Source organism: Rhinoderma darwinii, chromosome 13 (genome assembly GCF_050947455.1).
Source record: "Rhinoderma darwinii isolate aRhiDar2 chromosome 13, aRhiDar2.hap1, whole genome shotgun sequence".
Lineage (NCBI taxonomy): Eukaryota > Metazoa > Chordata > Amphibia > Anura > Rhinodermatidae > Rhinoderma > Rhinoderma darwinii.
In genome coordinates this window covers 43,524,897-43,545,639 of record NC_134699.1, presented here as the reverse complement: position 1 = coordinate 43,545,639, position 20,743 = coordinate 43,524,897, and the positions used below count along the sequence as shown (strand labels likewise).

The following is a 20,743-nucleotide window of genomic DNA, read 5'->3' as shown; positions in this document are numbered from 1 at the left end:
GTTCTGGCTCTCCGAATATGGCGATGCACAATGTGCAGTGTGTTCCAAAAGCGGATAAGATTGGGCACCATTTATCAGTGTGACACCGGCCACATATCTATGAATTAGTATTTACCCCATTATTATACCCACATATATATATATATATATATATATATATATATATATCCGGATGTATCCTGCACAGCTTACATACGCCCCACATTATAAACTGAAATACCAGGAAAACCCCAAACAAAACTACCACTAAGCAAAATCTGCACTCCAAATGGCGCTCCCTCCTTTCTGAGCCCTACAGTGTGCCCAAACTGCAGTTTACGTCCACATATATGACATTGCCATACCCGGGAGAACCCGCTTAACAGTCTGAGGTATTTGTCTTCAGTGGCACGAACTGGGCACAACATATTGTGCACTAAAATGGCATATACCTGTGGAAATTTGCAATTTTCACTTTACACCATCCACTGAGCATTCATTTCTAATAAAAAAAAAAAAAACCTGTGTGGTCAACATGCTCACTACACCCCTTAATAAAATGCCTTGAGGGGTGCAGTTTCCAAAATGGGGGTCACTACTTGGAGGTTTGTTTTACTATTTGACCCCAGAGCCCTGCCATTGTTGGCTAATGCTGCCGAAATCACCAAAATAGGCCTCACATGTGCCTTTCACACCTAAGCCCTGTCATATGTCCAGGCAAATGATAAATGCCTTGAGGGGTGTAGTTTACAAAATAGGGTAACTGCTCAGGGTTTTACACTCTACTCTGGTACCTAAGGGAGCTCTGCAAATGCGACATGGCGCCCGTACACCAGTCCACCAAAATCTGTGCGCTAAAAGCCAAATGGCGCTCCTTCCATTTTAAGATCTGTCATGTGCCCAAACAGCAGTTTAGGGCCACACATGGGTATTGCCTTCCTCGGGAGAAGTTGGTTAACAAATTGTGTGTTGTTTTTTTTTCTCCCATTACCCCTTGTGGAAAAAAATTGGGTGCAAAACTACATATTTTTGGGTAAAAAAAATAACACTTTGTTTTCACTGCCTCATTCTAATACAATCTATGAAACACCTGTGGGATCAAAATGTTCACTACACCCTTAGATGATTACCCTGAGGGGTATAGTTTCCAAAATGGAGTCACTTCTCAGGGGTTTCTACTGCACTGGTACCTCAGGGGCTCCGCAAATGCGACATGGCGCCCAAAAAACAACCAAAATCTACATGCCAAGTAGCACTCCTGCCATTCGGAGCCCTGCCGTGTGTCCAAACGGCAGTTTATGATCACATATGGGGTATTGCCGTACTCAGGAGAAATTTCTTTACAATTGTTGGGGTGCTTTTTTATCCTTTATTCCTTGTGAAAATGAAAAAAATTCAACATTTTAGTTGAAAGAACGTAGATTTTCATTTTCACTGCCTAATTCCAATAAATTCACTTGACAGCTAGATAAATTCCACGAGGGGTGTAGTTTCCCAAATGGGGTCACTTTTGCAGGGTTTGCACTATTTTGGCCCCTCAGTGGCTTTGCAAATGTGACATGGTACCGCAAACCATTACAGAAAAACTTGAGTTTCAAAATGAAAATGTCTCTGTCCATTCTCCGCCCTGCCGTGTGTCCACAAAGCAGTTTATTACCACATATGGGCTATTGCTGTGCTCAGAAGAGTTTGCTTTACAAATGTTGGTGCTTTATCTCCTTTATCTATTGTAAAAATAAAAAAATATGAACTAAGACTACATTTTATTAGAAAAAATTTAGATTTTTCCATTTCACGGCATAATTCCCATAAATTCTGCAAAAAACATGTGGGGTCAAAATGCTAACTATACCCCTAGAAATATTCCTTGAGGGGTGTAGTTTCTAAAATGGGTCACTTTGGGCGGGGGTTTCCGCTGTTTTGGTCCCTCCAGGGCGTTGCAAACACGAAATGGCACTGAAAACTATTCCAGCAAAATCCCTTGTGAGCCCTACCGTGGGTCTAAACAGCAGTTTATTACCACATATGGGGCATTGCTGTAATCGGGAGAAGATGCTTTACAAATGTGTGACATGATGCCTAATAAAAAGGCGGCCTCAAAATCCACTAGGTCCTCCTTTGCTTCGGAGGCCGGTGCTTCAGTCGATTACCGCACTAGGGCCACATGTGGGATATTTCTCAAAACGGCAGAATCTGGGCAATAAGTATCGAGTTGTGTTTCTCTGGTAAAACCTTTTGTGTTATAGAAAAAAAATGGTATAAATAGGATTTTCTGACAAAAAAAAAAATAAAAAGTAAATTTCACCTCTGCTCTAAATTCCTGTGAAACACCGAAAGGGTTAATAAACTTTCTAAATGCTGTTGTGAATACTTTGAGGGGGCCTAGTTTCTAAAATGGGGTGTTTGAGGGGGGGTGTCTAATATATAGGCCCCTCAAAGCAACTTCAGAACTGAACTGGAACCTAAAAAATAAATAAATGAGGCAATACTTCGCTTCTTACATTATACTGATAATGAGCCGTGCCCACCCCGAGATGACCCAAGTTTTGACCGTTTGTATAAATGGAAACCCCTATTAGACCATTTCAGTGCCCGGTTTTCCCAAGCATACACCCCTGAGAATTGTATTTCGATTGAGGAGTCCTTGGTACATTTTAAAGGGAGGCTTCAATTCCGCCAGTACCTGCCGGGTAAGAGGGCAAGGTATGGCGTGAAGATGTATAAGCTGTGCGAGTGCATCAGGATATACCTACAGATTTAGGATAAATGAAGGGAAAGACAGCAGTATTCAGCCCCCAAAATGCCCCCCCTTAGTGGGAGTTAATGCAAAAATTGTGTGGGATTTGGCGCACCCACTGCTGGACCAGGGTTACCACCTCTACCTGGATAATTTTTATATCAGCGTCCAACTCTTAAACTGCCTCGCTTCCAGAAGTCCTGCGGCATGCGGCACTGCTAGAAGAAATCTGAGAGGCCTCCCTAAGACTCTGCTTGGGCAAACAAGAAGGGGTGAGAGCAGGGCACATTCTAGCAGCAACATATTGTGTGTCACGTACAAGAGAGATGTCCTTGTATTGACAACAATACATGCCCACACCAGTACCCATGTACCAGGACGGGGTACCAGTACAGAGACCCCCAAACCAGACTGCATCCTGGACTACAATAGGAACATGGGAGGGGTGGACTTGTCAGATCAAGTCCTGAAGCCCTACAGCGCCATGCCGTGTGGTATAAGAAGCTGGCCGTGCACATCATACCGATGGCGTTGTACAATGTCTACGTGCTACGTCAATGTACAGGCCAGAGGGGAACATTCCTGGAATTTCAAGAGGTGGTTATCAAGGGACCGAGAAGGGGGCACCCAGTACTTCTGGAAGCGAGGCCACACGCATCGTACCAGGAGAAATACTTTCCAGGAGAAGTTCCCCAAACTGGCAAGAAGGGCATAAGTCAAGAGGTGCAAAGTCTGCTATGAGGGGGATAACGGAGTACACAATATATTAATGTGACACGTGTCCCGAAAAACTAAGGCTCTGTATGAAAGAGTGTTTTAAAATGTATCATACATCCCTTGATTTTTAATCTACCCCAGTTTTACTTACCCTGATGCACTCCGCACAGCTTATCCCCCCTCGTCTTTCCCTTCTGAGCCCTGCTGTGTGCCCAGATAGCTGATAACAGCCACATTGAGGGTATTGCCATACCCGTGAGAACCAACATTAGAGTTTATGGGGTGTATGTCTCCGGTCAAAATGCTCACTACACCTCTAGATGAATGCCCTAAAGAGGCTCTGTCACCAGATTTTGCAACCCCTATCTCCTATTGCAGCAGATCGGCGCTGCAATGTAGATAAGAGTAACGGTTTTTGTTTTTTTTTTAAAAACGAGCATTTTTGGCCAAGTTATGACCATTTTTATATTTATGCAAATGAGGCTTTCTAAAGTACAACTGGGCGTGTTTAAAGTTCTGTACAAGTGGGCGTGTATTGTGTATGTACATCGGGGCGTTTTTACTTCGTTTACTAGCTGGGCGTTGTGACTAGAAGTGTATGATGCTGACGAATCGGCATCATCCACTTCTCTTCACAACGCCCAGCTTCTGGCAGTGCACAGACACACAGCGTGTTCTCGAGAGATCACGCTGTGACGTCACTTCCCCAGGTCCCGGCACCAGAGGCTACAGTTGATTCAGCAGCAGCATCAGCGTTTGCAGGTAAGTAGCTACATCGACTTACCTGCAAACGCCGATGCTGCTGCAGAATCAAATGTAGCCTCTGGTGCCGATGTGTCCTCGCTCGTCCGACACGATGCAGGACCTGGGGCAGGAAGTGAGTGACGTCACAGCGTGATCTCTCAAGAACACGCTGTGTGTCTGTGCACTGCCAGAAGCTGGGCGTTGTGAAGAGAAGTGGATGATGCCGATTCGTCAGCATCATACACTTCTATTCACAACGCCCAGCTAGTAAACGAAGTAAAAACGCCCAGATGTACATACACAATACACGCCCACTTGTACATAACTTTAAACACGCCCAGTTGTACTTTAGAAAGCCTCATTTGCATAAATATAAAAATGGTCATAACTTGGTCAAAAATGCTCGTTTATAAAAAAAAACAAAAAAACGTTACTCTTATCTACATTGCAGCGCCGATCTGCTGCAATAGGAGATAGGGGTTGCAAAATCTGGTGACAGAGCCTCTTTAAGGGGTGTAGTTTTTAAAACGGGGTCACTTCTTGGGGCTTTCAACTGTACTGGTACCTCAGGGGCTTCTGCATACATGACTTCGCACCAGAAAATCCCCAGTAGGCCAAATGGTGGTCCTTTCCTTCTGAGCCCTCCCATGGGCCCAAACGGCAGTTTATCACCACAAATGGGGTATTGCCGAAATCAGGACAAATTGGGCAACAAAATGGGGTATTTTATTGCTTTTTTTTAAAATTCCCAGCCCAATTCAAATAAGTTCTGTGAAAAAACTATGGGGTCAAAATGGTCACAACACCCATAAATGAATTCCTTGAGGGGTGTTTTTTCCAAAATGGGGTCACTTCTGGCGGTTTTCCATTGCTTTGATACCTCTGGGGCTCTGCAAATGCAACATGGCACCCGAAAACCAATCCAGCAAAATCTGGACTACAAAGAACAAATAGCGCTCCTTTCCTTCTGTGCCCTCCCATGAGCCCAAACGGAAATTTATCACGACAAATGGGGTATTGCTGCACTCAGGACAAATTGGGCAACACAATGGAGTATTTTATTTCTTGTGAAAATAAGAAATTTTGAGCTAAAACGACATATTATTGGAAAAAATATATATTTTTTAATTCCCAGCCCAATTCAAATAAGTTCTGTGAAAAAACTATGGGATCAAAATGGTCACATTAAAACCACAGAAAAGGCCATACTCACAGATTAGGTGGTGGGTAAAATACCCGTTCCAAACAGGACGCAACCAGGTCAGAGAATGCTGTTAATGGGAAGTGCCCAGGTGTGTTTAAATAATGATAGCCACTCCCACTAACCTTGAGGGGAGTGGTGTGTTGGGCATGGAAGTAAATGTGTAATAATAATAAATAAATAAATAATAAAGTACTGTGTATAGTGCACATGTGAGGTATAGGGAACATGACTAAATGTGATGTGTAGAAATCAGGGCTGTGAGTGAAACAAAAAAAGTGAGTGTAGAGTGTAAAACATGGAGGCATAGTGTTTGGATAGTGAGGCACAGCATATATCGCCGAATAGCAGCCTATTTATAACGCCCATACTGTAAGAGAGCGGGCTGCCCTGCATGGGAGTGGCTATCATTATTTAAACACACCTGGGCACTTCCCATTAACAGCATTCTCTGACCTGGTTGCGTCCTGTTTGGAACGGGTATTTTACCCACCACCTAATCTGTGAGTATGGCCTTTTCTGTGGTTTTAATTACATTCTATGTCCCATTTTTTTGTATATCCAAAATGGTCACATCACCCATAAATTAATTCCTTGAGGGATCACTTCTGGTGGGTTTCCATTGCTTTGATACCTCCTCTGGGGCTCTGCAAATGCGACATGGCACCCAAAAATCGATCCAGCAAAAATCTGCACTCCAAAGAACACATAGGGCTCCTTCCCTTCTGAGGCCTCCCATGGGCCCAAACGGCAGTTTATCGCCACAAATGGGGTATTGCTGCACTCAGGAGAAATTGGGCAACAAAATGCGGTATTTTGTTCTCTGAAAAATAAGAAATTTTGATGAAAAATTACATCTTATTGAAAAAAATATCATTTTTTTAATTTCACAGCCCAATTCAAATACGTGCTGTGTAAAAATTGTGGGGTCAAAATGGTAACAACCATAAATGAATTCTTTGAGGGGTGTAGTTTCCAAAATGGGGTCACTTTTGGGGCATTCCTACTGTTTTGGCACCTCTTAAAACCTGGCATGCTGCCTAAAATAAATTCTAATAAAAAAGAGGCCTCAAAATGCACTAGGTGCTTCTTTGCTTCTGGGGCTTGTGTTTTAGTCCACGAGCGCACTAGGGCCACATGTGGGACATTTCTAAAAACTGCAGAATCTGGATAATACATATTTAGTAGTGTTTCTCTAGTAAAAGCTTCTGTGTTACAGAAAAAAATGTAATACAATTGAAATTCAGCAAGAAAAAGGAAATTTGCAAATTTCACCTCTACTCTGCTTTAATTCCTGTGAAATGCCTAAAGGGTTAAATAAACTTTCTAAATGCTGTTTTGAGTACTTTGAGGGGTCTAGTTTTCAAAATGGCGTGTTTTATGGGGGTTTCTAATACATAGGCCCCTCAAAGCCACTTCGGAACCTAACAGGTACCTTAAAAAAAAGGCTTTTGAAATTTCTTAAAAATATGAGAGATTGCTGTTTATGTTCTAAGCCTTGTAACGTCTAAGAAAAATAAAAGAATTTTCAAAAAACGATGCCAATCTAAAGTAGACATATGGGAAATGTGAACTAATAACTATTTTGGGTGGTATAACCATCTGTTTTACAAACAGGTGCATTTAAATTCTGAAAAATTCTTATTTTCTCTAAATTTTGCAATTTTTCACCACTAAACACTGAATATATCGTCCAAATTTTACCACTAACATAAAGCCCAATGTATCATGAGAAAACAATCTCAGAATCGCTTGTATAGGTTTAAGCATTCCGACGTTATTACCGCATAAAGTGAAATATGTCAGATTTCAAAAATGAGCTCTGAGCCTTAAGGCCCAAACTAGGCTGCGTCCTTAAAGAGGCTCTGTCACCAGATTTTGCAACCCCTATCTGCTATTGCAGCAGATAGGCGCTGCAATGTAGATTACAGTAACGTTTTTATTTTAAAAAAACGAGCATTTTTGGCCAAGTTATGACCATTTTTGTAGTTATGCAAATGAGGCTTGCAAAAGTCCAAGTGGGTGTGTTTAAAAGTACAAGTCCAAGTGGGTGTGTATTATGTGCGTACATCGGGGCGTTTTTAATACTTTCACTAGCTGGGCGCTCTGATGAGAAGTAACATCCTCTTCTCTTCAGAACGCCCAGCTTGTGACAGTGCAGATCTGTGACGTCACTCACAGGTCCTGCATCGTGACGGCCACATCGGCACCAGAGGCTACAGCTGATTCTGCAGCAGCATCAGCGTTTGCAGGTAAGTCGATCTTACCTGCAAACGCTGATGCTGCTGCAGAATCAGCTGTAGCCTCTGGTGCCGATGTGGCCGTCACGATGCAGGACCTGTGAGTGACGTCACAGATCTGCACTGTCACAAGCTGGGCGTTCTGAAGAGAAGAGGATGTTACTTCTCATCAGAGCGCCCAGCTAGTGAAAGTATTAAAAACGCCCCGATGTACGCACATAATACACACCCACTTGGACTTGTACTTTTAAACACACCCACTTGGACTTTTGCAAGCCTCATTTGCATAACTACAAAAATGGTCATAACTTGGCCAAAAATGCTCGTTTTTTTAAAATAAAAACGTTACTGTAATCTACATTGCAGCGCCTATCTGCTGCAATAGCAGATAGGGGTTGCAAAATCTGGTGACAGAGCCTCTTTAAGTGGTTAACCCATTATATGCAGCGATCGCTGCATCTTAGCTGTTGGTAGCAAACCGGCATCCCTGCATGCGATCGCTATGGCAACAGGAGGCCTAACAATGGCCTCCTGCAGATTAGGCCCCACCAGGAGACAAAGCCTAATCGGCTTGCTATCAGTGAACGACAGACAGATACTACATAGGTATTGCAATGTATTAGAAAATAAATCAGACAGTTGGACCTTCAAATCCCCTAGTGGCACTAAAACAAAGTGTAAAAACAAGTGCAAAAAAAGTTGTAAAAATTATAATAAGGGTATGTTCACACGGCAGCGTCCGTTACGGCTGAAATAACGGGGCTGTTTTCAGGAGAAAACAGCTCCGTAATTTCAGGCGTAATGGCATGTTGAGGCGCTTTTTCGCTGCGTCAATTACGGACGTAAATGGAGCTGGTTTTCTATGGAGTCAATGGAAAACGGCTCCATTTAACGTCTGAAGAAGTGACAGGCACTTCTTTGACGCGGGCGTCTATTTACGCCCCGCCTTTTGACAGCGGGGCGTAAAAAAAATGACCGTCGGAACAAAACATCGTAAGACCCATTCAAATGAATGGGCAGATGTTTGCCGACGCTATCGAGCCACATTTTTGGACGTAAATCGAGGCAGAAAACGCCCGAATTACGTCCGTAAATAAGCCGTGTGAACATACCCTAAAAGTTTCAATTAATAAAATAAAACACAATCGCCCTTTTTGCCTTATCAAGTCCTTTATTATTGAAAAAATAAAATAAACCATACATATTTGGTATCACCGCGTCCGTAATTGCCTGAACTATAAAAATATTATGTTATTTATTCCACGCAGTGAACGGCGTAAACAAAACCCGTAAAAAACTTTGCCAGGATTTCTGTTTTTTGAACACTTTGCTCTACCAAAATTGGAATAAAAAGTGATCAAAAAGTCGCATGTATCCAAAAATGGTACCTATGAAAACTATAGCTTGTCTCGCAAAAAACAAGCCCTCATACAGCTTAGTCGAATTTTTTTTTTTAAAAGTTATGGTTCTCACAACATGGTGACAGAAAAACTACATTCTTATTATAAAAGTCATTTTATTGTGCAAAAAGTTGTAAAACATAAAAAAGTGCTAGAAATCTGGTATCACAGGAATTGTACTCACCCGCAGAGTAAAGTTAACATGTCATTTATAACGCATGGTGAACGCTGTATAAAAAAAGTATGCCAGAATTGCTGTTTTTTGGGCACCTTGCCTCCCAAAAAATAGGATAAAAAGTGATCATTAAGTCACAAGTACCCCAAATTGGTACCAATAATAACTACAGCTCATCCCGCAAAAAAACACCCCTCATACCACTACGTCTGTGAAAAAATAAAATTAGTTAAGGCTCCAATAAGTCAGGAAATAAAAAATATGCAATTGAGCAGGCCCCAAGGGGAACATTTCTTCTGTTTCAAAAGGCGATTTATCAAGGCCCAAAATTTAGGGAACCAGGAAGGGTAGGACCCAAACATATCTGCTGGAAGCGAGGGTGCCTGTATTATACCAGGACAACACTTTCCCAGTGTCATGCCCATGGCCGCGAGCCATCAGGCTCACTCATCTCCTGACGGCTGCAGCCATGGGTCTGTGAGCGCTGGCCCCCCATCTCCTCCTCAGGAAACGCCAGCCCTCACTTCCGCTTCTTTCGGCTGGGTCCCGTAGGGTGCGCTTGCACGCACGTGCCCACTCTTAAAGGGCAAGCGAGCACCTGAGTTAAAGTGCCAAATTGGCCCATGAGCACCCTGAACTATAAGAGGGGCCCAGCCCCTTCCTGCTTTGCCTGAGCTTTGTTGTCGTTACCCTAGTCTGTCTATGCAAATGGTCTCCTAATTGTTTTCCAGTGTTACCCGTTCCTGCTACCTGTAACATGTATCCAGTGCTATCCTGGTCACGTGCCGTACTGAGTTGGAGTCATGCTGCGCTGAGTACCACGCCTGTCCTGCTTCAACATGCCTGGTGCCTGCCTGCTGCCTAAGTCCCAGCCGAGCCTATCTTGCTACTGTCTGAGCTACCACAGGTACACCTATACGAACTATAGACTGTGACCTGTGTCCTGTTGGTCAGCTGCCATACCGTCAAGGCTGTACGGCCCAGTGGGTCCACGTACCCAATGTGACAGTAAGCACAGGCCATGGACCCCGCTGGTCGATCCAAGGCCAAGATGACGATACAAGAGATGCGGGCGGATATGCTAGACCTCCGTTTTCGACAGGACCAACTGCTCCAGGCATTGAACATTATTGCACATCAGCTGGAGGTGCAAACTGCCGTTCCTCCTACTACTCCTCCTGGCAGTACAGATCCACCGGCTACACCTCCTGGCAGTGCTGATCCCCAATTTTGTTTGCCACTACCTGACTGCTATGATGGAGACGCGAAGACCTGCCGTGGATTTTTGAACCAGTGCCAGATCCACTTTAGCCTGTATGCAAAGGCATTTTCGACTAATGGTGCAAGGGTCACTTTCATCGTCTCTCTACTCACTGGCAGGGCCCTAGCATGGGCGAACCCTATCTGGGAGAGACAAGGACCTGAGACCCTTGACTTCCAGGGGTTCCTACGGACATTTCGCACAGTGTTTGAGGAGCCTGGACGAGTCTTGTCTGCGGCCACCTCCTTGCTGAATCTACGCCAGGGAGACACTTTCGTGGGCGAGTACGCCATCCACTTCCGCACCCTCGGGGAAGAATTGTCGTGGAACAATGAGGCCTTGGTAGCTACATTCTGGCAGGGACTGGCTCCTGGAGTTAAGGACAAGCTTGCCGCCCGAGATCTACCATCTATCCTGGAAGACCTCATCCTTCTAGCCGCCCGGATTGATATAAGGATCCGAGAACGGTTCCATGAAGCTCGTCGGGAGGGAAAACTCCCTAGCCCGGTTACTACTTTGCAGCAACCCCTGCTGTCCTAAGTTGCTGATCCTCCAAAGGAGTCTGTGAGGACGGACCTGTTTAAGCGGTCTACGCAGGAGAGACTGTCTCAACCGCTGCCTGGTACAGATTAGTTCGGCTCAGCCTCCTCTGCCTCAGTCCTTGGCAGGATTGCCTTGTTATTATTCCACGTTCTCGGATGTCTTCAGCAAGAAGGAGGCGGAGACGCTGCCCCCACACCGGGCGTATAGCTGTCCTAACGAGCTGATTCTTGGTGCATCCATTCCCCATGGTAGGGTATATCCTCTCTCCTTGCCAGAGACTCAGTCCATGTCCGCCTATGTTAAGGAGAACTTAGAGAGGGGCTTCATACGGAAGTCTTCTTCCCCGGCAGGAGCCGGGCTCTTCTTTGTCAAGAAAAAGGATGGTTTTCTGCGTCCTTGCATCGACTACCGGGGTCCCAACCAGATCACGATAAAAAAAATCGATATCCATTGTGTAATGTCCGTGGCTGCGGGCTGTCAGCTCCGTTCCCCTCCTGACAGCCGCAGCCACGAGTCGGCAAGCGCTGGCCCCAGCCTCCTCCTCAGAAGACGCCAGCGCTCGCGTCCACTTACCTCAGCCGGATCCCGTAGGGTGCGCGCGCATGCTCGTGCCCGCTCTTAAAAGGGAAGCGCGCGCACTGGACATTGTGGATGAACTTTGACCAGTGAGTACCCTGGACTATAAGAGGGGTCCAGCCCCATAGTTCGATGCCTGAGCGTTGTTGTGTTCCCTAGTTTGTCTATGTGATGGCCTCCAAGTGTATTACCTGTTCCAGTCCGGGTACCTGTTCCAGTTCCTGTTCCTAGCATTCCACACATTCCTGGTCTAGCACTGAAGTGTGCCAAAGTCGTGCCGTGCTGCATCCACGTCTGACCTGCTTCACCTCACCTGACGTCCGCCTGCTACCTAGTAGCAGTCGAGCCAGCCCTGCTGCTGTCTGAGCTGCCACAGGTACCTATAGAACTATAGACTCTCACCTGCTCCCTGTTGGCCAGCTGCCTTACCGCCAAGGCAGAATGGCCCAGTGGTTCCATAGACCCTTCATGACACGTTGCCATTGATTTCTGAACTGTTTGATCGCATACGAGGAGCCAAGATTTTTTCGAAGCTAGACCTGCGTGGAGCTTACAACCTAATCCGGATTCGACGGGGTGACGAATGGAAACCAGCATTTAACACCCGTGGCGCACACTATGAATATCTAGTAATGCCCTTCGGCCTGTGTAATGCTCCCGCGGTCTTCCAAGAGTTCGTTAATGACATCTTCCGTGACCTCCTCTATGTTTGTGTTGTGGTCTATCTTGATGACATTTTCTCCAGATCCTATGACTCATCAGAGACATGTCTGTCAAGTTTTGCTGCGGTTAAGGGAGAATCGCCTGTACGCCAAGTTGGAGAAGTGCGTGTTTGAGAAAAATGCTCTACCCTTCTTATGCTACATCATCTCAGATCGGGGGCCTCAAGATGGACCCTGAGATGATAAAGGCTGTCCTGGAATGGCCACACCCTCAAGGCTTGAGGTCCATACAGCGCTTCCTGGGATTCTATAATTTCTACTGACTGTTCGTTCCAAACTTCTCCTCACTGACATCTCCTATCTCTACCCTCACCAAGAAGGGCATGAACGCCAAGGTGTGGACTCCTTAGGTGGAATCCGCATTTAATAGCCTGAAGAGTGCCTTCACGTCAGCCTCTATCATCCATCATCCAGATGTGTCTCGACAGTTCTCGTTGGAGGTGGACGCTTCCTGTGTCGGTGCTGGCGCACTCCTGTTCCAGAGAGGTTCCAAGGGAAAGACTATGGAATGTGGCTATTACTCTAGACTCTTTCCTTCCGCAGAACGCAACTACTCGATTTGGGATCGGGATTTACTGGCCATCAAATTGGCCCTGGAGGAGTGGATACATCTAAAAGAGGGCACAGTTCATCCCATCTTGATATTCACGGACCAAAAGAACCTCACCTATCTCCAAACGGCCCAATGACTGAATCCCCGTCAAGCCAGGTGGTCGCTGTTCTTTGCCCGGTTCCAGTTTGAGCTCCACTACCGTCCGGACGACAAGAATGTGAGGGCCGATGCCTTGTCCAGGTCGTTTAAGACAGAGGACACTATGGAGTCTCCACAGAATATCATTGATCCATCCTGCATCATCCCTGTCAACCCTCTGCAAGTTAGAGGCATTCCCCCAGGGAGGACTTTTGTGCATCTGGCAAACAGAAGAAGAATCCTCCGCTGGGGACACAGTTCCAAACTGGCAGGTCACGCGGGTGCCCGTAAGACCCTAGACCTAATTACCCGTCAGTTCTGGTGGCCCACGCTGCCCAAAGACGTCATGGACTTTGTTTCCTCCTGTACGATATGCGCAGCAAATAAAGTTGCCCACTCCAGACCAGCTAACTGTGCCTGATGCCCCCTGGCAACATATTGCAATGGACTTCGTCACAGATCTGCCTCTCTCTGCTGGATGCAGTGTGATCTGGGTGGTGGTGGATCGATTTTCCAAAATGGCTAATTTTGCTCCCCTGACTGGCCTGTCTTCTGCTGCTCGACTGGCCGATCTCTTCGTCCAACACATCTTCCGTCTGCACGGCTTGCCCCTGCATATTGTCTCGGATCGAATGGTCCAGTTCACCTCGAAGTTCTGGAGAGCACTCTGCAGTCTCTTCGGTGTAAATTTGGACTTTTCCTCGGGCTACCATCCCCAGTCCAATGGCCAAGTCGAGAGGGTTAACCAGATTATGGAGAACTATCTGCGGCACTTTGTCTCCAGGCGGCATGATGACTGGGTGCAGCTGCTCCCGTGGGCTGAGTTCTCCTATAGTAAACATACCAGTGAGTCAACCACCTCCAGTCCGTTCTTCAATGTCTACTGCCAGCATCCTCGAATACCTCTTCCTGTCTCTACTATGTCCCAGGTGCTTGCAGCCGACTCTACCTTCAGGGATTTTCTGCAGATATTGCAACAGACCCGATATTCTATTCTGCTGGTGGTGGACCGCATGAAGAGAAAGGCAGACACTAGAAGACGAGAGCCTCCCCAGTTTCTTCCTGGTACGAATATCTGGCTGTCATCCAGGAATATCCGGCTGAGGGTGCCATCTTGCAAATTTGTTCCCAGGTTCCTCGGACTCTTCGAGATTCTGCTAAAAATTAAATTAACTCTGTGTCTTACAAGCTTCGGCTGCCTCCTACCCTCAAGATCCCGAACTTCTTCCATGTCTCCCTGCTGAAGCCCGTGGTTCTGAACCGCTACTCCAGGACTCCTAGTTCCGCAGTGGCTCCTGGCCACCAAGAAAGTGGGAGGAAGGACGTTTTATCTTGTGGATTGGATGGGATTTTCTGCAGAAGAGAGGTCTTGGGAGCCAGAGGAGAACATCGATGATCCTATCCTCGTGTAGAAGTTTCTCTCCCGCTGTGGCCCCAAGAAGAGGGGGCGTAAGAGGGGGGAGCCGCGGCCATGGACATGTGAGTTCTCAGCGGCATCTTCCTCCAGGGAGATGCCGGCACTCACTTCCTGCTTCAGAGACTGTTTCCTGCAGGGTATATGTCTGCTGGCGGAGCCTTATCTTAAGCCTGAATCACCACTACTGTCTACATTGCCACAGGCACCCTTTCTGGACTATAGACATTGTATTGTACCTGGTTGGCCAGCTGCCTATCCGCTACGAGGTACGGCCCAGTGGGTCCCCACCCTGCACTGTGACAGTGGTAAATGTTAACTATCAACTATCTTGTGTTTTATGACGGTCTTACAAGCAGAATAATTGAAATTTTTTAAATTGCTAATTTCCACATAAAGTTACTAATGTCAGATTAGAAAAATAGGATTCCGGTGTTAAGGCAAAAACTGGCAGCGACGGCAAGGGGTTAATAACTACTGTATTAATACAGCAGTTAGTACTCTTTTAGACCAAATGTGACATCTCACCATAACCAGGGAGTTCTCGCGCTCTGTGCCTGTAGGCAGCTGCGGGGGACTGTAAGAGGATGTAGAGGATGCCGGGATTTACCAAACCCCAACGTTCGGACCCGACTCTCGCAGAGAGTCGGGTCATTTTTATATTAAAAAACGAAAAAATTCTTATGATATGCTTTACTAAAAAATTTTTGTTTATTAAGGGGCTCATTTTATTTTAAATAAAACAAGTATATTGGTGGTGATAGGTCCTCTTTAAAGGAGTTATCCGGTTGTGATTTTGTAAGGTTTGGAAATTAAATAAAAAGGAAAACTTTTTTTGCCCCCCGATAATCCAGCGCTGACTGTGGCACTCCCGGTGGTTGTTCACACGCATGCAGCTATGACCTCTGCAGCCAATCAGAGGACTTAGCGGGGCTCATTATGCCAGAAAAACGATTTGTCACAACTGCATGGCAGTTGTTAACTATGGGTTATGTTCTGATTCTAAGTCAAAGGATCCCCCAGAGGAAAAGGACTGATCCTGACAGCAAACAATCTCCCCATTACTGGTCCTAAGTGGCGCCCATCGCAAAGAACATGAGGAGAAGTGGGAACTATCTGGTTTCTAGGGTCGATGCTGGAGTGACATTAATCGGTGCCGCTATTTGGAACGTAGTGTGCTTGCTATGGTACTCTTTAGATAAAGATATGTTACAAAGAAGAGGGACAGACAACTATTAGAGTTTAAGAGAAGAGTTTCCTGCTGGTGGAACTCCACCTAGCACAAAAAAAGAGAGTGATTCTGTGAGGAAAATTTTTCATACACGCTCACCAAAGTGTTCAGGCATAGGCACGCATAGGCAAATCACCTGTTCATTAACCTTTTACATATAGTTTGGGCACTGGTACTCCGCATGCGAATACAGAAAATAGGTTAGGTGACCGGCAGTGAGGGAAGAAGAGTGCAGTGGACCGCCTGGTCTCCTGGCACCCACAGAGGCATGACTCGGCTTGCAATCCAGACTGACAACCAACCAGCAATTAAGGAGAAAAAACTATAGAAATAATACTCAAATTAAAAATTAGCAGCAGACCTGAGAATTAAGTCATGTCTGCCTCCTATGGACACCAGGGTAAAAACTGATTTAGCCATACCTCCCAACTTTCAAGTACTGGAAAGAGGGACAACCGATGCAGCGCTGCAATTTTTTGCCTTTTAAGCCATGCCTCTAACACCGCCCATACACATCCAGTTCAGTCCACACAGTATCATGCTCTAATAGTGCCTCACCACAGTATAATGCTCCATAGAACCCCACACACAGTATAATGTCCCTATAGCTGCCTCAGTGGCGGACACAGACTGCAAAAGGCCCCTGTGCAGATAATGTGCCAGGGCCCCCCCCCCCCCACCCCGCAAACTTCTCATGGCCGACGGTCCGCTTTCAGCTGCATCGCTGGGTCTCCTAAGTGACCCAACAATGCAGCACTAGCAGCCGGGGCGTCACTAAGGCTGGGTTCACACACACACTATTTACGGACGTAATTTGGGCGTTTTAGCATTGAATTACATCCGAAAATGCGGCTCAAAAGCGTCGGAAAACATCTGCCCATTCATTTGAATGGGTCTTACGATGTTCTGTGCCGATGGTCATTTTTTTTTACGCGCCGCTGTCGAAAGGCGGCGCGTAAAAAACTGCCTGTCACTTCTTCAGATGTAAATGGAGCCGTTTTCCATGGACTCCATGGAAAACCAGCTTCAATTACTTCCGTAGTGGACGCAGCAAAAGACGCCTGCACATGCCATTACGGCTGAAATTACGGTGCTGTTTTCTCCTGAAAACAGCACAGTAATTTCAGCCGTAACAGACGCTGCCGTGTGAACATACCCTCAGGGCTTAAAATGTCCGGGAAATAGCCCCAATACATATGTGTCCGCCCCAAAAAAAAGTGTGTGTATAGGAGACAGCATAGCATATCTATAGCACTACGACCCTATAAACTATGGATAGGATTAGATACAGTGGCTGAGCAGACAGTATCACACATGATAGGATTAGATACAGTGGCTCAGAAGGCAGTATCACACATGATAGGATTAGATACACAGCTCAGCAGACAGTATCACACATGATAGGATTAGATACAGTGGCCCAGCAGACAGTATCACACATGATAGGATTAGATACAGTGGCTCAGCAGACAGTACCACACATGATAGGATTAGATACAGTGGCTCAGCAGACAGTACCACACATGATAGGATTAGATACAGTGGCTCAGCAGACAGTATCACACATGATAGGATTAGATACAGTGGCTCAGCAGACAGTACCACACATTATAGGATTAGATACAGTGGCTCAGCAGACAGTATCACACATGATAGGATTAGATACAGTGGCTCAGCAGACAGTATCACACATGATCGGATTAGATATAGGGCCCAGCACAGTATCATACATGATTGGATTAGATACACAGCTCAGCAGACTGTATCACACATGATAGGATTAGATACAGGGCCCAGCTCGCTGACATTGCGGCTCCAGCGCTGGACCCAGGAAAGGTAAGAATAATAATTTTGCTTCTTTATGTGTTACTGATTATTTTTGTGTGTTTGTGTTTTTTTTACAGGTTCGGTTGTTGGACTTCGGATACGAGGACTTCAATGACGGCGTTTTTTTTATTCTCAATAAAATGGTTAATGAGGGTTGTGTTTTTATTTCAATAAAAAAAATTTCTATGTGCTTGTATCTTTTTAAACTTTATTATCACCGCCTTAGTAATGGCCGCTGGCTGATTGACAACCTCCATTACTAAGGCGAGGCTTAATGTTAGCCGGTGCAGAGTCTACACTAACCCCCATTATTACCCCGGTACCCACCGCCACCAGGGGTACTGGGAAGAGCCGGGTACAAACCAGTACCCGACCAGCTGTAGTGACGGGCAGGCACCGGGGTGGCCGCAGGCTGGTAGTATTAGGCTGGGGAAGGCCAAAAACAGTGGCCCTTCCCACCCTTGTAATGCTGCCTGCTGCTGCTGTGTTGTATCTGGCTGGTTATGAAAATTGGGGGGGACCCGACATCGTTCTTTCCAATTATTTTTTAAATGACGTGGCGTCCCCCCCATTTTCATAACCAGCCAGATACAATAAAGCAGCAGCAGCCTAGCATCACCAGGGTAGGAAGGGCCACTGTATCTGGCCTTTCCCCTCCTGATAATACCAGCCTGCGGCCACCCCAGTGGCCGACCATCACTACAGATGGTCAGGTACTGGATCGTACCCGGCTCTTCCCAGCACCCCTGGTGGCGGTGGGTACCGGGGTAATAAAGGGGGTTAGTGTTAGCCTCTGCACCGGCTAACACTAAGCCCTGCCTTAGCAATGGATGCTGTCAATCAGCCGGCGGCCATTACTAAGGCGGTAGTAATATAGTTTAAAAAAAACCACAAAGACATAGAAAAAATATTTTATTGAAATAAAAAAAAAAAACACAACCCTCATTAACCATTTTATTAATAAAAAAAAAAGCTGTCATCGAAGTAGTCCTGGAATCCGCCGTAGTCCAACGACCGAACCTGTAAGAAAACACACAAAAAATGATTAGTAACACATGTGTTAGGGTATGTGCACACACACTAATTACGTCCGGAATTGACGGACGTATTTCGGCCGCAAGTACCGGACCGAACACAGTGCAGGGAGCCGGGCTCCTAGCATCATAGTTATGTACGACGCTAGGAGTCCCTGCCTCGCTGCCGGACAACTGTCCGGTACTGAAAACATGATTACAGTACAGGACAGTTGTCCCACAGCGAGGCAGGGACTCCTAGCGTCGTACATAAGTACGACGCTAGGAGCCCGGCTCCCTGCAGTGTGTTCGGTCCGGTACTTGCGGCCGAAATACATCCGTCACTTACGGACGTAATTAGTGTCTGTGCACATACCCTAAGGCTTAGATACAGGGCCCATGTGTGATACTGTCTGTGGGACCCTGTATCTAAGCCTACCACAAGGTAGGCTTAGATACAGGGTCCAGCAGACAGTAATCTTATACAGTATAAGATTACTGTGTGCTGGGGCCCTGTATCTAAACCTACAGTGTGGTAGGCTTAGATACAGGGCCCAGCAGACAGGATCACGCATGGGCCATGTATCTAAGCCTACCATGTGATTGGCTTAGATACAGGGCCCAGCAGACAGCATCACACAATCTGTGATCCTGTCTCATGGGCCCCCTAAGCCTGCTACATCGTAGGCTTAGGGGTTGTGCAGTCCCTAAACATTGATGGCCTATCCTCAGGATAGGCCATCAATAGCTGATGTGTCGCCCGGGACCCGCAAATCAGCTGTTTTGAAGGGGCCGCAGCACTCGTACGAGAGCTGCTTCCCCTTCATTTCACTACTCGCCCACACTGTGAATCGCCGAAACCGATTCACAGTGTGACCGGAATGAAGTGACAGGAATGAAGGGGAGCAGCTCTCGTACGAGTGCTGCGGCCCCTTCAAAACAGCTGATTGGCGGGTCCCAGGAGTCGGACCCCGCCAGTCAGGGCTATCTTACCTTCCTCTTCGGCCGCGGCGGGAGTTCTGTAGTCTCGATGCTGTGCGCGGCGGCATAGCGCTGTGACGTCATGCGCTGCGCACAGCGCCTGACGTCAGGACCTCCGCTGCGATCCGGAACCAGGAAGGTAAGTAAAGTATGTTACTATAGTAACAGGGGCCCGCGGCCCGAGTTACTATAGTAACTTTTTATTGATGTGGTGCGGGGGGCCGTGGGCCCCCCTGGCTTCGGGGCCCGGTCGCAATTGCGACCGCTGCGACCCCTATAGCTACGCCAGTGGTCCACGGGCCTCTGTCTCAGTCCTCAGCATCGCGCAGCTGAGAACTGAGTCGGCCAGCAGAGGAACGGGCCCCCTTCCCACGCGGGGCCCTTGTGCAGCTGCACCGGCTGCACATGCGGTATGTCCGCCCCTGAGCTGCCTCCCACACAGCATAATGCCCCATAGAACCCCCCACACAGTATAATGCCCCATAGATGCACCCATACAGTATAAAGACAATACAGATGCCCCCATACAGTATAGTGCCCACACAGATGCCCCCATACAGTATAGTGCCCACACAGATGCCCCCACAAATTCCCCCATACAGTATAATGTCCCATAGCTGCCCCCATACAGCATAATGCCCAATAGCTGCCTCTATACAGTATAATCCCCACACAGATGCCCCCATACAGTATAATGCCTACACAGGTGCCCCCATACAGTATAATGCCCCCTAGCCCCCATAGCTGCCCCCATACAGTATAATGCCCCCCGCAGCTGCCCCATACAGTATATTGCCCCTATAGCTGCATCCATACAGTATAATGCCCCCTTAGCTGCCCCACACAGTATAATGCACCAGAGATGCCCCCATACAGTATAATGCCCCCTTAACTGCCCTAGTGCCAGTGTCCACATACAGTATAAAGTGCCAGTGCCCACACAGACAGTGCCCCAGTGCCTATGTAGATAGTGCCACATACAGTGCCCATTGAAGATAGTGCAACCTTCCCTGTATATAGCACCATTGGGGCTCCCGCTTGGAGCGGAATCCCCGGCCAGAAAATATATGGACAGTGACATCAGGGGTTCTCTCTAGGAGCAAAACACCTGGGCAAAGTGCCGGCAACGCTCTGGCAGTGGATTCCGCTCCAGGAGTAGCCCCTGACGCCATAGTCTAAATATGGCTGGTGATGCCAGGGGCTTCTTCAGGAGCAGAATCTCTGGCCAGAGTGTCGGCAACGCACTTGTCGGGGATTCCGCTCCTGGAGGAGCCACTGACGTCACTGTCCA

The 20,743-nt window shown here is 46.9% G+C and overlaps 1 protein-coding gene across 1 annotated transcript in view; it reads right to left on the bottom strand.

The window, feature by feature from the left end:
- Window positions 1-20,743, bottom strand: part of NUP85 (nucleoporin 85) — a 102,858-nt gene that overhangs the window by 74,953 nt on the left and 7,162 nt on the right. The window lies entirely within an intron of this gene.